Here is a 13,089-nt window from a genome sequence, read left to right as displayed (position 1 = left end):
CAAGGAGTGGTGGCTAATGTAGAAACATATCCCACCCCAGTGTTTTAACAGGGCATTGCTAGGCCACAGCTACACTGAGAAAGGAGTTGTTTGAAAACCATGTTAAAAACATGTATTATGTGTTCAGAGCCATCTGGGGGATTTAGACACATAAGATGAAACCTTGACACAGTTGAAGTGAATGGAAAGACCCCCACTGAGTTCGCTCAGGGCATGATTTTACCCACAGTTGCCCCTGATTCCAGTTGTGATTTTCAAAGGGAACCTAATGGAGTGAGGTGCCCAACTCCCATTAACAGTCACTAGGAGTCAGGCATCTAACTCCCTTAGGCTTCTTTGGAACTCTGAACCTTTAATGGGAGTTAAGCATCTAAATCTCTTGGGCAAGACTTCAAAGCCACCTAAGGATCCTGCAGACTCATGTTCACATATTTGACCAGGGAGTGGACAGAGCCGAGGCTGTTAGGAGCCCAGGTTTCCAAGCAAGGTCTATTCTCAGTATAGATAGGGCCTTACTCAGTGCAATGTACTCTGCTGTACTCATCAATCAGCAAGTCTCCTCTACTCCCTGACAGCAGGTGGTTGGGGAAGGGCTATTTCTTTGTCTGTGCCCTATTGCCATGTCTGCCAGCACCAAGGGCGTCGGTTCAGATGCATTATTTATGGTTAATTCTGGCTTATTGCCCAACATTCCAGCATGTGGACCCCACAGTATCTCATAAGGAGGTTTCTGCAATGATGGATAGCCTGAGAGAGGCCAGGTAAAGGGCATTATTATAACAGTACATAAATGTGTTTTTTTCATTTAACATTAAAACACCTGATTTCCTTTAACATTGTAAACATGTGATTTTATTAGGTACTAGAGAGCTGATGGATTTAAAGCCATTTTCGGAGAACAAGTGACAGACTTGTCAGCTTTTCTGTATGTCAAAGAGCAGCAAGAAGAGGAATCTTTATCACTAAAACCTCCTGAGTGAAAGAGATGGAAGGGAGGTGGCCTCCAATCTGAAGATTTCCATGGATGTGTACGGAGCCACCCAAGACTTTTCAATACTCTGTCTTAGTGGAAAACAATTTAAAAGTGGAGGGAACAGAGGATACAATCTTCCTGAAACAGAGTTGGCAAAGGAGCTGTGTTTTGTAGCTAATAAATTCAGCTTTCAGGAAGAAATTCTTATAGGGTTCATTTACCAGTTTTTAAGAAAGGAAAATGAATGCATTAATTATATACATTTTTACCATCTGCTAAATGAGGTAATTTCGGCCAGGCCTTGGCAACCTCTTCCTGGACATAAACTTTAAAAACAAGCTTTTTCAACCATAAAATTACTGCCCTGGAAAAGGACAGATAAATGTCTAAGCAAGCGCCTCATTACTGTCAAAGCTGTGATTTGTTGTTTCATTATAATGTGTTTTCCTTGTTATTAGTGTTAAGGTTGAGTCAGCCTTTCCATTATAAATACACTCCTAATTTTAGGGTGACATGGCTCAGCTGTTAAAAAAATTAAAAAAAACTTGATCTGGGCTGAAATGAGGAATTGTGTTCTCAAGATAAATGCAAGGATCAAAACAAGAGAGAGGATTTTTAGAAACATTTTAAGGCACTTCTGGGATTGACAAATGCCTGGCTTTTTCAAGAGCTCATATCTGCCATTTTATTGTTGAGCAGCACCGTCACCCACTGAAACCAATAGGGCTATGTTCAGAATAAGGTGGGCTTAATTAACTGCACACTTGCTCAGTAAAACAAGGGGGGTGCAAAGAGCTTCCCTTGGGTGTGGTACCCACTTTGTAAAAACCTGCACCAAGCTCCTACTCCCCCTCTTAATGCAAGTAGTTGGGCATGGGTAGGGTGGGTGGAACCTTGGCTCTGTTCCCCTCTCACCTGCCACATGCTGGCAAGTGTAGCTCTGCCAGCGTGGTGGGGGAAGTAATCTGCACCAAGAATGAGGTTGGGGCAGGTTGCTTCTTCCCTGGAGCAGGGGGAAACTGGGAGGCTGGAATCTGGTTCCCTGTCTGCTCCTAGGGCCGTGCAACAGTACGCTTTCCCTTACTTGGCCTTCAGGCACTACTGCAATATAAATGTTAAATAATAAGGAATGAGTAGTGATACTTGGGGCTTGTGACAAAGCCACAGTTCAGCTCAAAGTGTGAAGATGCAGAGTTTATCCCTCCTCAATGAATTACTTTAGAGCCATTGTCCCTCAATGTGATCTGCTTTATGTGCTGAACATTTGACATATTAGGGACCTGCAGCGGCTGTTGAAAATGGGATCATTTTTGACAGATCAGTGGCTTGCAAACTCTCAGTAAAACTTACCAGCTCCTGCATTTCAGTTGTGGACTATTTTTTGTTCATCTTTTTTCTTTCAAATGAGTGCACAGTGAGGCTCAGCTGCCCCTGAGGTTTCATGTTAATTACCAACTAGCACTGGCTCAAGAAGAAGTGTAACATACATTCCAATGGTCAGCTGTAATGTAAACACAAATAAAAGTTAAATGGGAGAAGATGAGGATTAATATGAGAATTGAAAGGTACATAAGAAACTGGTTAAAGGGAAGACTACAATGGGTCATACTGAAAGGTGAATTGTCAGGCTGGAGGGAGGTTACTAGTACAGTTCTTCAGGGCTCTGTCTTGGGACCAGTCTTATTTAATATTTTTATTACTGACCTTGGCACAAAAAGTGGAGAGTGCTAATAAAATTTGCGGATGATACAAAGTTGGGAGGTATTGGCAATATGGAGGAGGATCAGATATCATAAAAGAAGATCTGGATAACCTTGTAAACTAGAGTAATAGAAATGGGATGGAATTTAATAGTTCAAACGGCAAGGTCATGCATTTAGGGACTAACAACAAGAATTTTTGCTATAAGCTGTGGATATATCAGTTGGAAGTGACAGGAGGAGGAGAAAAAACTTGGGTATATTGGTTGATCACAGGATGACTATGAGCTGCCAAGTGGATGTAGCTGTGAAAAAGGCTAATGCAGTCCTAGGATGCATCAGGCAAGGTATTTCCAGTAGAGACAGGGAAGTGTTAGTACTGTTATACAAGGCACTGGTGAGACCTCATCGGGAATACTGTTTGCACTTCTGGTCTCCCATGTTTGAGAGATGAATGCCAAGTGGAAGAGGTATAGAGAAGGGTTACTAGGATGATCTGAGGATAGGAAAACCTACCTTATGCGAGGAGACTCAAAGAGCTTGGCTTGTTTAGCCTATCCAAAGGAAGGCTGAGGGGAGATATGATTGCTCTCTATAAATACATCAGGGGAATAAATACTAGGGAGGGAGAGGAGTTAAGCACCAATGTGGATACAAGATCAAATGGATATAAACTGTACATCAACGAGTTTAGGCTTGAAATTAGGTGCAGGTTTCTAACCATCAGAGGAGTGAAGTTCTGGAACAGCCTTCCATTGGGAGCAGTGGGGGCAAAAAACCTAACTGGCTTCAAGACTGAGCTTGATAAGTTTATGGAGGGGATGGTCTGATGAGACTGCTTACAATGGCTAGTAGCAAATATCTCCAATGGCCAGTGATGAGACACTAAATGGGGAGGATTCTGAGTTACTACAGAGACTTCTTTCCCAGGTGTGTGTCTGGTGAGTCTTGCCCATATGCTCAGGGTCTAAATGATCACCATATTGGGAAGGAATTTCCCCCCAGGTTAGATTGGCAGAGACCCTGGGGGGTTTCGCCTTCCTCTGCAGGACGGATCACTTGCAGATTTAAACTAGTGTAAATGGTGGATTCTTTGTAATTTGAAGTCTTTAAATCATGATTTGAGAACTTCAGTAACTCAGCCAGAGGTTAGGGGGTCTATTGTAGGAGTGGGCGAATGAGGTTCTGTGACCTGCGATGTGCAGGAGGTCAGGCTAGATGATCATGATGGTCCTTCTGGCCTTACAGTCTGTGAGTGTAATAGCACCATTTTCAGCAGTTTTAAGAAAGAGGCTAGAAATTGACATGAACAGGGAGACTGAACTACCTCCTTGCCCCGAGAAATGATCCCTGCAGACTGGAATTGAGGACCTTCACAATTCTGAGTACCTCAATCAAATGCTCCGAACTCTGCTCTTCTGGTGGCAAGATAAGCCTAGTCTTTGCAATCTCTCTTTACACCTGTCTCTCTTTCAATCTCTTGCTACCAGTGCAAGGCATATAGAACATAGTGATCTAGAGGTGGGCATATCATTTCTTGATTATACAACATTTCTGTTTGCCTCTTGCATTCAGTCCAGTCTTTAACTGAACACTAGGCAGATACCTTCCTTGAGCTGTTTCACAGTACCATGACTCCCAGTCCTTTCTTCAGAGTATCCCACACATTCATCCTGCAGCAATGTATCTGAAAAATGTCAGATTCCTTTGGTTAATGTGCATTGCTTCTCCTGGCCTCAGATTAGGACTCCCCCCCCCCCCAGGCTCAGTATTGCTCTCTTTATTCAGCTTAGCTGGGATCATTCTCTTCTCTCCAGACTTGTTGCTGTACCTCATGTATGTGTGTACCACTTCCCCATTGCTCTATTGCTCCTCCAGTACAAACTGCTTCTCCCTGTAGCACTGGCTTGTCCATCTGTAGCATCAACTTGTGGAATGCACTGTTCATTTTATTTTTGATATTCTGGGGAAATGCCCTCCCCCCCTCACACTTACTTTCAGGTCCATGCAGGAACAGGCTGTCTAATCTGATGATGTAGCCGGTCCAGACCCTTGAGAAACAGACCAACCATGAGGTTGGGGAAAACAGTGTGTCCCGAGACTCCTGGGTGGAAAGCTAAGAGAGCTTCTAGGTGTACCTTTATGGACACCACTGCCAGGCCTTGCTGTTTAAGGTGTAGAAGGTACTCCAGAATACGAGTAACATAGCCTGAAGTGGGGGCTTATGACGCTGGACACACCAACAGGTGAACCTCTTCCACTTCGCTGCATATGTGGACCTCATGGAGGGCTTTCTGCTGCCAAGTAAGATTTCCCTCACCTGCTCCGAGCACAGTTGTTCCATGGGGTTCAGCCATGAAGCTCCCAGGCCATGAGGTGGAGGGCCCGGAGGTCTGGGTAATGAAGACCACCTTGGTCCTGAGTGATCACGATTCCATAACTCTAACCCCACCGCCTAGATAAGGTTTGGGAATCACCTAATTGGAATCAATATGATCACGTTGGTGAGGAGTGGTGACATGATCGGCATGTCGATTGACAGATTCAGGAATGTGGTGTACCAGTGTTGTCGAGGCCATGCTGGCGCCACCATAATTATCTCCACACCCATTCCTGTGAACCTTGAGTAGGACCTTGTGCACAAGAGGGATCAGGGGAAAAGTATAGAGCAGACGGCCTCCCTAGGGTAACAGGAATGCGTCTGCGATTGAGCCCAGGCTGCTCTTCTGGAAGGAGCAAAACACTGGGCACTTCCTGTTGCTCCAGGTGGCAAACAGGTCAACCCGGGGAAACCCCCCACCTCTGGAAGATGGAGTAAATGACATCTGGCTAGATGGACCACTTGTGGTTGTGGAAGGACCTGCTGAGGTGGTCCACCAGTATGTTCTGGACTCCTGGCAGATATGATGCTTCTAGGTGAATGGAGTGGGCTATACAGAATTCCTAGAATCTGAGCCTTCTGACAGAGGGATGAGGAATGGGTTCCACCCTGCTTGTTGATAGACAACACCACTGCAATGTTTTACATCATGACTGCCATGTGCTGGCCTTGTAGTTGAGTCTGAAAGGCCTGGCATGCGAATCGCACAGCTCTCAGCTCCTTGGTATTGATATGGAGAGAGAGAGCTCGCCCTGTGACCAGAGACTCTGTGTTTGGAGATCTCCCAGATGTGCACCGCAACCTAGAGCTGATGCATCCATAACTAGAGACAAGGAAAGCTGAGGGCTGTTGAAGGGGACTCCTTTCCAGACTATTTGAGCATCGAGCCACCACTGGAGTGACTCTAGCACCTGCTGTGGCACCATGACCACTAGTCCCAGGCAGTATGTTGAAGTGAGCCATGTCTGCAGAGGCCTGAGCCTCAGCCTGGCATGCCGGACCACATGTGTGCAGGCCACCATGTGATTGAGGAGACCCAGACAACTCCTCGCTGTAGTGGTCGGGTACTTTCTCAGGCCTCGAATGATGCTTGTCATGGCTTAGAATCGGGACTCTGACAGACTTGCTCTTGTAGACCGAGTCCAACACTGCCCCAATAAACTCTATGCTCTGGGTCAGTGACAAGGTTGACTTGTTCATGTTGAGAAGGAGACCCAGTCTCTCGAATGTGGATCTGACCAGACAGACTTGCCATTCCACCTGCTCTCTGGTGTGCCCCCTGAGCAGCCAGTTGTTGAGGTAAGGCTGCTATCACCGACATCCACTTGGTGAACACTCGTGGGGCTATCAGCAGGCCAAAGGGGAGGATCATGAACTGATGATGATTTTCGTCAATCACGAACCTTAAAAAGCTTCTGTGTGCAGGCTGAATCGCTATGTGAAAGTATGCATCTTTCATGTCAAGGTTGGCAAACCAGTCTCCCAGATCTGGAGAAGGGATATTTGTCCTGTGGGAGACCATTCGGAACTTCAACTTTACCATGAACTTGTTGAGTCCTCGCAGGTCTAGAATGGGTCTGAGACCACCCCCACCCGCTTGGCTTTGGGGATTAGGAAGTATCAGGAATTAGAATCCCCTGCTCCTGAGGAACTTCCTCCACCATTCCCATGGCAAGGAGCACCTCACCTCCTGGATAAGGAGCTGCTCATGAGAAGGGTCCCTGAAGACGGATGGGGAAGGGAGGTGGGAGGGAGGGTAGAAGCAGAATTGGAGAGAATATGCCACTTCTACCATGCGAAGAACCCAGCAGTCTGTTATTTGAGACCAGGCATGGTAGAAGTGGGGATACAGTTAAAAAAAACATGGGAAGGATCTGGCATTGAGACAGGTGCCCCGTCCTCAGATGCACCTTCAAAATGTCTGTTTTGAGCCCGACAAAAACTTATTCTGGCCCTGTCCGGATGGGGGATGGGAAGGCTTACGCCTGCCATTCCTACACCTATGCCAGTAAAAATCCTGCCTCGGCCGAGGAGGATACGGGGGCTGTTGCAGAGGTTGGGGCTTAAAGGGCTTTTGTTGGGTTGCTGGGGTGTGCATACCCAAAGATTTCATTGTCGCCCTGGAGTCCTTGAGGCTATGCAGTCTGGAGTCCATCTGTTTGGCAAATAGACTCAACCAGTCAAAGGGTAGGTCCTGCATAATTTGTTGAACCTCGGGCAGGAGCCCCCAGGCCTGCAGCCATGAGCTACGCCTCATAGCTATCCCTGAGGACAAGGTGCACGCTGCCGAGGTCGCAGCATCCAGTGAGGCCTGTAAAGAGGTCCCTGCCACTGCCTTGCCCTCATAGACAATGGCCCCAAACTCCTCCCTGGACTCTGCTGTACCAGCTCCCTAAGCTTCAGCACTGAGTTCCAGGAGTTGAAACTGTATCTGCTCAGGATTGCCTGCTGGTTGGCAATCATGAGTTGCAAGCCCCTGGTGGAGTATACTTTGCATCCGAATAAATCTTTGGACTTAGGTGCTGGGGCTTGCTATCCCTGCCTTTCCTTCTCATTCACCGCAACCACTACTAACCAGCAAGGCTCCGGGTTTGTGAACAGGTACTCATACCCTTTGGAGGGTATGAAGTACTTCCTCTCCACCCCTTAGCGGTGGGAGGGATGGAGGTTGGGGTCTGCCAAATGGTCTTTGCATTGGCTTGTATAGTTTTGATGAAGGGTAGAGTGACCCTGGATGGTTGTTCTGGTGCCAAGATAGCCACTATATGGTCCTCCGACTCTACCACATCCTTGGCCTGCAGGTTCATATTCCGTGCCACCCTGCATAGGAGTTCCTGGTGAGCGTGGCTATCTATAGGGGGCAGCCCTGAGGCAGAGGCACCCACCTCCGCCTTGTTCGTGGAGGATGACGAGGATGCTAGATGATGAGGACGTCTTCGTCCTCGGGGACCTCCTGCCCTGCCTCTAGTTCCCTGCCAGCCACTCCAGCGTCTGGCTTAGGAACAGGGGTGGGTTCCAGAGGAGGTAGTGCGACCGCCAAATCCTCTACCTCCCTCGGGGTGGGACAACTGGCTGCTGGCTCTGGCACCCTAGGTTCAGATGCCACCAAGCGTGAAGCCTTGGACTGTGCGCCCTGGGCCTGGTGGTATGCCCATGAGGTCCAAAATAGCCACTGCGCTGGTATGTGCCACTGCACAGGCCATGGCCCTGCACCTATGTCAGGTCTGTCCCACGCCGACTTGTGCCGGGGCTGCTGTGAATATTTGGACCCCATCTCCAAGCTTGAGATGGGGCCTGAGACCGCAATGGCCATGGCGGTGCCATGAGGCTGGGGAGTGGTGCTGCAAGGCTGAGGAACAGTGCCGCAAGCTGGGGTCTGTGCAGATAGCCAGATCGGTGCCGATATGAACGGTACTGATATTGGGACCTACTGCGCAAAGGCGATTGGCGTTGTGAGCAGGCGTGCTGGTGGGATTTGGACTAGTGCCACAAGTCCAAGCAGCATCGCAAGTCCAAGCGGCACCTTGCTTCTGGAGGCTGAGTCAAGGGGTGGATCATCCCCAGTTTTCCTCGGGACGATGCCGCCCGTTGCAGTATCGGAGGTTTAGGATGAAGGGCTGGGGAACTCGGTGCTGTCATCGCAATGAGTTCTCTTGCAGACTCAAAGGTGTCCGGGGTGGAAGGCATGTAAGTCCCTAAAGAAGATTGCGGTTGGGGTGAAGGGTAAAGCCCCCAACCCAACAGATGACTGACTGACTAACTAGAACTACACTAGCTATGAACTAACTATGAACTAATCAACTATGCAATACAAACAGTATGAAGTAGAAGCTAGGGAAAACGTGGAGAGCTTGCGAAGCAAGATGCCTCCATGGCACCCCCTCAGTACCTTCCTACCACCACTGTGGCATCACTCCAGAGGGCTCCACAGCTGACCCAACAGGGGCTGCTAAGGGAAAAACTTTCTGATGACTGTGCACGCAGCACGCATACACCTAATTGGAATGGATATGAGCAACACATCTCGAAGAAGTAATGTCCATTTTCAACATTTTTCAGGTTTTTTGTTGAAAAAGCAAATTTTGGGAGGTTTTCCAAAATCAAAATTTTTCTACATTTTTTCAGTTTTTGGTTGCTAAAAACAACAACAAAAATCCTTTGTTTGTTGTTTAATGAAAACGAGAGAACTTTTCGTAGCAATTAAAAACCCTATTTGCTAAGGTAAAATTCCCCACTCTGAGCTAGATTGGAAAGTTGCTACCGTCTTGTCTTTGAAATTCCTTCTTAAGATATAACCCTATTGTGATACCTTCGTGAAATTGGCCAGCTAACGATGGCTCAGTTGAGGGGACCATTTGGAAACTGTTGATAAATAATTAACTTGACTGTGTTTCCCCTCCCCTCACCCCGTCCAATGTTAGTCATGTGGCTTAGACTGTGAACTCTTTGAGTATGTCTATATTTCACATTTGGGCTCAGGCTCAGCACCAGCTCTCAGACCCATTCCCCTTGTGGGGTTTCAGAGCCTGGGCTCCAGATCAAACCGGAACATCTACACTGCTATTTTCAGCCCCCTAGTCTGAGCCCTGCAAGCCCAAGTCAGGTGACTCAAGTTCCGAGACTCACTGCCTCCGGTCTTTTGCAGTGTAGACATCTTATCCCTGACTCAAAGGGCATCTTATTATATGTTTGGACAGCACTTACCATGCTGTGCGATAGTAATACTACTTCTATTGTTGCCAATATGTTACTATCTAATTAAATACACTGAGAAAGATAAATGTGTGTACGGTAAAATATAATCAGACTTGCTAAATGCATTTAGAAAACAAATGAGATTGGTAAAAGACCTCTGAAATCCAGAAGTCCAAAATGTTAGTGGTACCATTAGTGGCATCTTGTGCAAACATGTACTTTATGCAAAAACATTAATAGGCAAGAGGCAAAAAAGACAGAATACCAGCAACTTTACACTAGCTCTCTTACATGGCCTTATTTCAGTGCCTCCTGGGCTCTTTGCCAAAATCCAGTTATCAACTCAGAGCACCATAGTTACACTAATGAAGTTCTGATTTTGATTTGAATCAATTATTTGGTCAGCGGGATGGAAACTGGAGAATCAGATTAACCCCTTAAATGTGAATGCCTCACATGGGGCCACATTGCAGGGGTGGGTCTATAATGCAGTTGCAATTGCTGGAATAGCAAGTAATAGGATTCTGTTGGTAATTTACAGTTAGATTTTCTTTTAATGGGAAGCAGCAGGCATTCCTGCTTGCATCATACATAGTAAGACTGGGGTATTTTTTGTTAGCAGCTCTGTGATAGAAGCTAAGAGATTCTCAACAGGAATTTGTTATGAAGGCTCACTGAAGCCCTGTCTATATGTAGAGCCCTGCAAATCTGCAGATATCTGCTTTATGTCTACAGACCATGTTTGTGGATTGTGGCTCAGATGCAGATATCTATACTGGGAAACAGATCCAGTTTTCTGTAATGGGTCTACCAGGACTGCTCTTGAAAATGGTGTGCTAGGCTGTAGACCAAACAAAACACTTTTAGAGTGCATGATGTTTCCACCGGTTTTTGGGGGAAAGCCAACAGGTACGGAGGAGTATGCGGTTCAGACAGACGCATCCCTTGGAGGAGGATCTACTAATGGAGATTCTCTATGTCCTAGTAAGGAGGAGAGGATGGAAGATAAAATATAGGTAGGATCTGATGAGAAACAGTCAAATGAAAAAAAGTCTCATTCAATTACATATTACATAGGAGACCGCTGAAAAGTTTTTAAAGTGCTTATATACCAATGCTAGAAATCTAAATAAAATGGGTGGACTAGAATGCCTTGAATTAAATGAGGATATTGATATAATAGAGATTACAGAAATTTGGAATGAGGATAATCAATGGGACACAGTAATACCAGGGTACAAAATATATCGGAAGGACAGAACAGGTTGTGCTGGTGGGGGAGTGGCATTATATATGAAAGAAAGCATAGAATCAAATGAAGTAAAACTCTTAAATGAACCAAACTGTACCATAAATCTCTATGAATAGTAATTCCATGCTCTAATAATAAGAATATAGCAGTAGGGATACATTACCGATCACCTGACCAGAATGGTGATAGTGACTGTGAAATGCTCAGGAAGATTAGAGAGGCTATTAAAATAAACTCAATCCATGGGGGATTTCAACTATCCCATATTGACTGGGTACGTGTCACCTCAGGACAGGATGCAGAGATAAAGTTTCTTGACACCTTAAATGACTGCTTCTTGGAGCAGCTCATCCAGAAACCCACAAGAGGAGAGGCAATTCTTGATTTAGTCCTAAGTGCAGCACAGGATCAGGTCCAAGAGGTGAATATAGCTGGAACGCTTGGTAACCGTGACCATTGTATAATTAAATTTAACATCCCTGTGGTGGGGAAAACACCACAGTGGCCCAACACTGTAGCATTTAATTTCTGAAAGGGGAACTACACAAAAATGAGGTTAGTTAAACAGAAATTGAAAGGTACCGCACCAAAAAGTGAAATCCCTGCAAATTGCATGGAAACTTTTTAAAGACACCATAACAGAGGCTCAACTTAAATGTATACCCCAAGTTAAAAAAATATAGTAAGAGAACCAAAGAAGTGTCACCGTGGCTAAATAACAAAGTAAGAGAAGCAGTGAGAGGCAAAAAGGCATCCTTTAAAAAGTGGAAGTTTAAATTCTAGCGAGGAAAATAGAAAGGAGCATAAACTCTGGCAAATGAAGTGTAAAAACATAATTAGGAAGGTCAAAAAAGAATTTGAAGACCAGCTAGCCAAAGATTCAAAAAGTAATAGCAAAATTTTTTTTAAGTATACCAGAAGCAAGAAGCCTCATAAACAACCAGTGGAGACTTTGAGACGAACAAGATGTTAAAGGAGTACTCAAGGACGATAAGGCCATTGCGGAGAAACTAAATGAATTCTTTGCATCGGTCTCCACGGTTGAGGATGTGAGGGAGATTCCCAAATCTGAGCCATTCTTTTTAGATGACAAATCTGAGGAACTGTCCCAGATTGAGGTGTCATTAGAGGTGGTTTTGGAACAAATTGATAAACTAAACAGTAATAAGTCACCAGGACCAGATGATATTCACCCAAGAGTTCTGAAGGAACTCAAATGTGAAAATTGCAGGACTATTAACTGTAGTCTGTAACCTATCATCTAAATCAGCTTCTGTACCAAACGACTGGAGGATAGCTAATGTGATGCCAGTTTTTAAAAAGGGTGCCAGAGGCAATTATAGGCTGGTAAGCCTGACTTCAGTACCAGACAAACTGGCTGAAACTATAGCAAAGAACAAAATTGTCAGACACACAGATGAACATAATTTGTTGTGGAAGAGTCAACATGGTTTTTGTATAGGGAAATCATGTCTCACCAATCTACTAGAATTCTTTGAGGGGGTCAACAAGTATGTGGACAAGGGGGATCCAGTGGATACAGTGTATTTAGTTTTCAGAAAGCCTTTGACAAAGTCCCTCACTAAAGGCTCTTAAGCAAAGTAAACTGTCATGGAATAAGAGGGAAGGTCCTCTCATCAATTCGTAACCGATTAAAGGATAGGAAACAAAAGGGTAGAGAGAAATGGTCAGTTTTCAGAATGGAGAGAGGTAAAAAGTGGTGTCCCCCAGGCGTCTGTACTGGGACTAGTCCTATTCAACATATTCATTAAGGCTCTGGAAAAAGGGGTAAACAGTGAGGTGGCAAAATTTGCAGATGATACAAAACTACTAAAGATAGTTAAGTCCCAGGAAGACCGTGAAAAGCTACAAAAGGATCTCTCAAAATTGGGTGACTGGGCAACAAAATGGCAGATGAAATTCAATGTTGATAAATGGAAAGTAATGCAAATTGGAAAACATAATCCCAACTATACATATAAAATGATGGGGTCTAAAGTAGCTGTTTACCTGTTGTTTACCTAGGGTCAGGTCTTCAACTGGTGTAGCTCCACTAACAACTGACTTCAATAAAATCAGATTTTTATGG

This window comes from Natator depressus, chromosome 3 (assembly GCF_965152275.1).
Source record: "Natator depressus isolate rNatDep1 chromosome 3, rNatDep2.hap1, whole genome shotgun sequence".
NCBI lineage: Eukaryota > Metazoa > Chordata > Testudines > Cheloniidae > Natator > Natator depressus.
Note: the sequence above shows the minus strand (reverse complement) of the source record.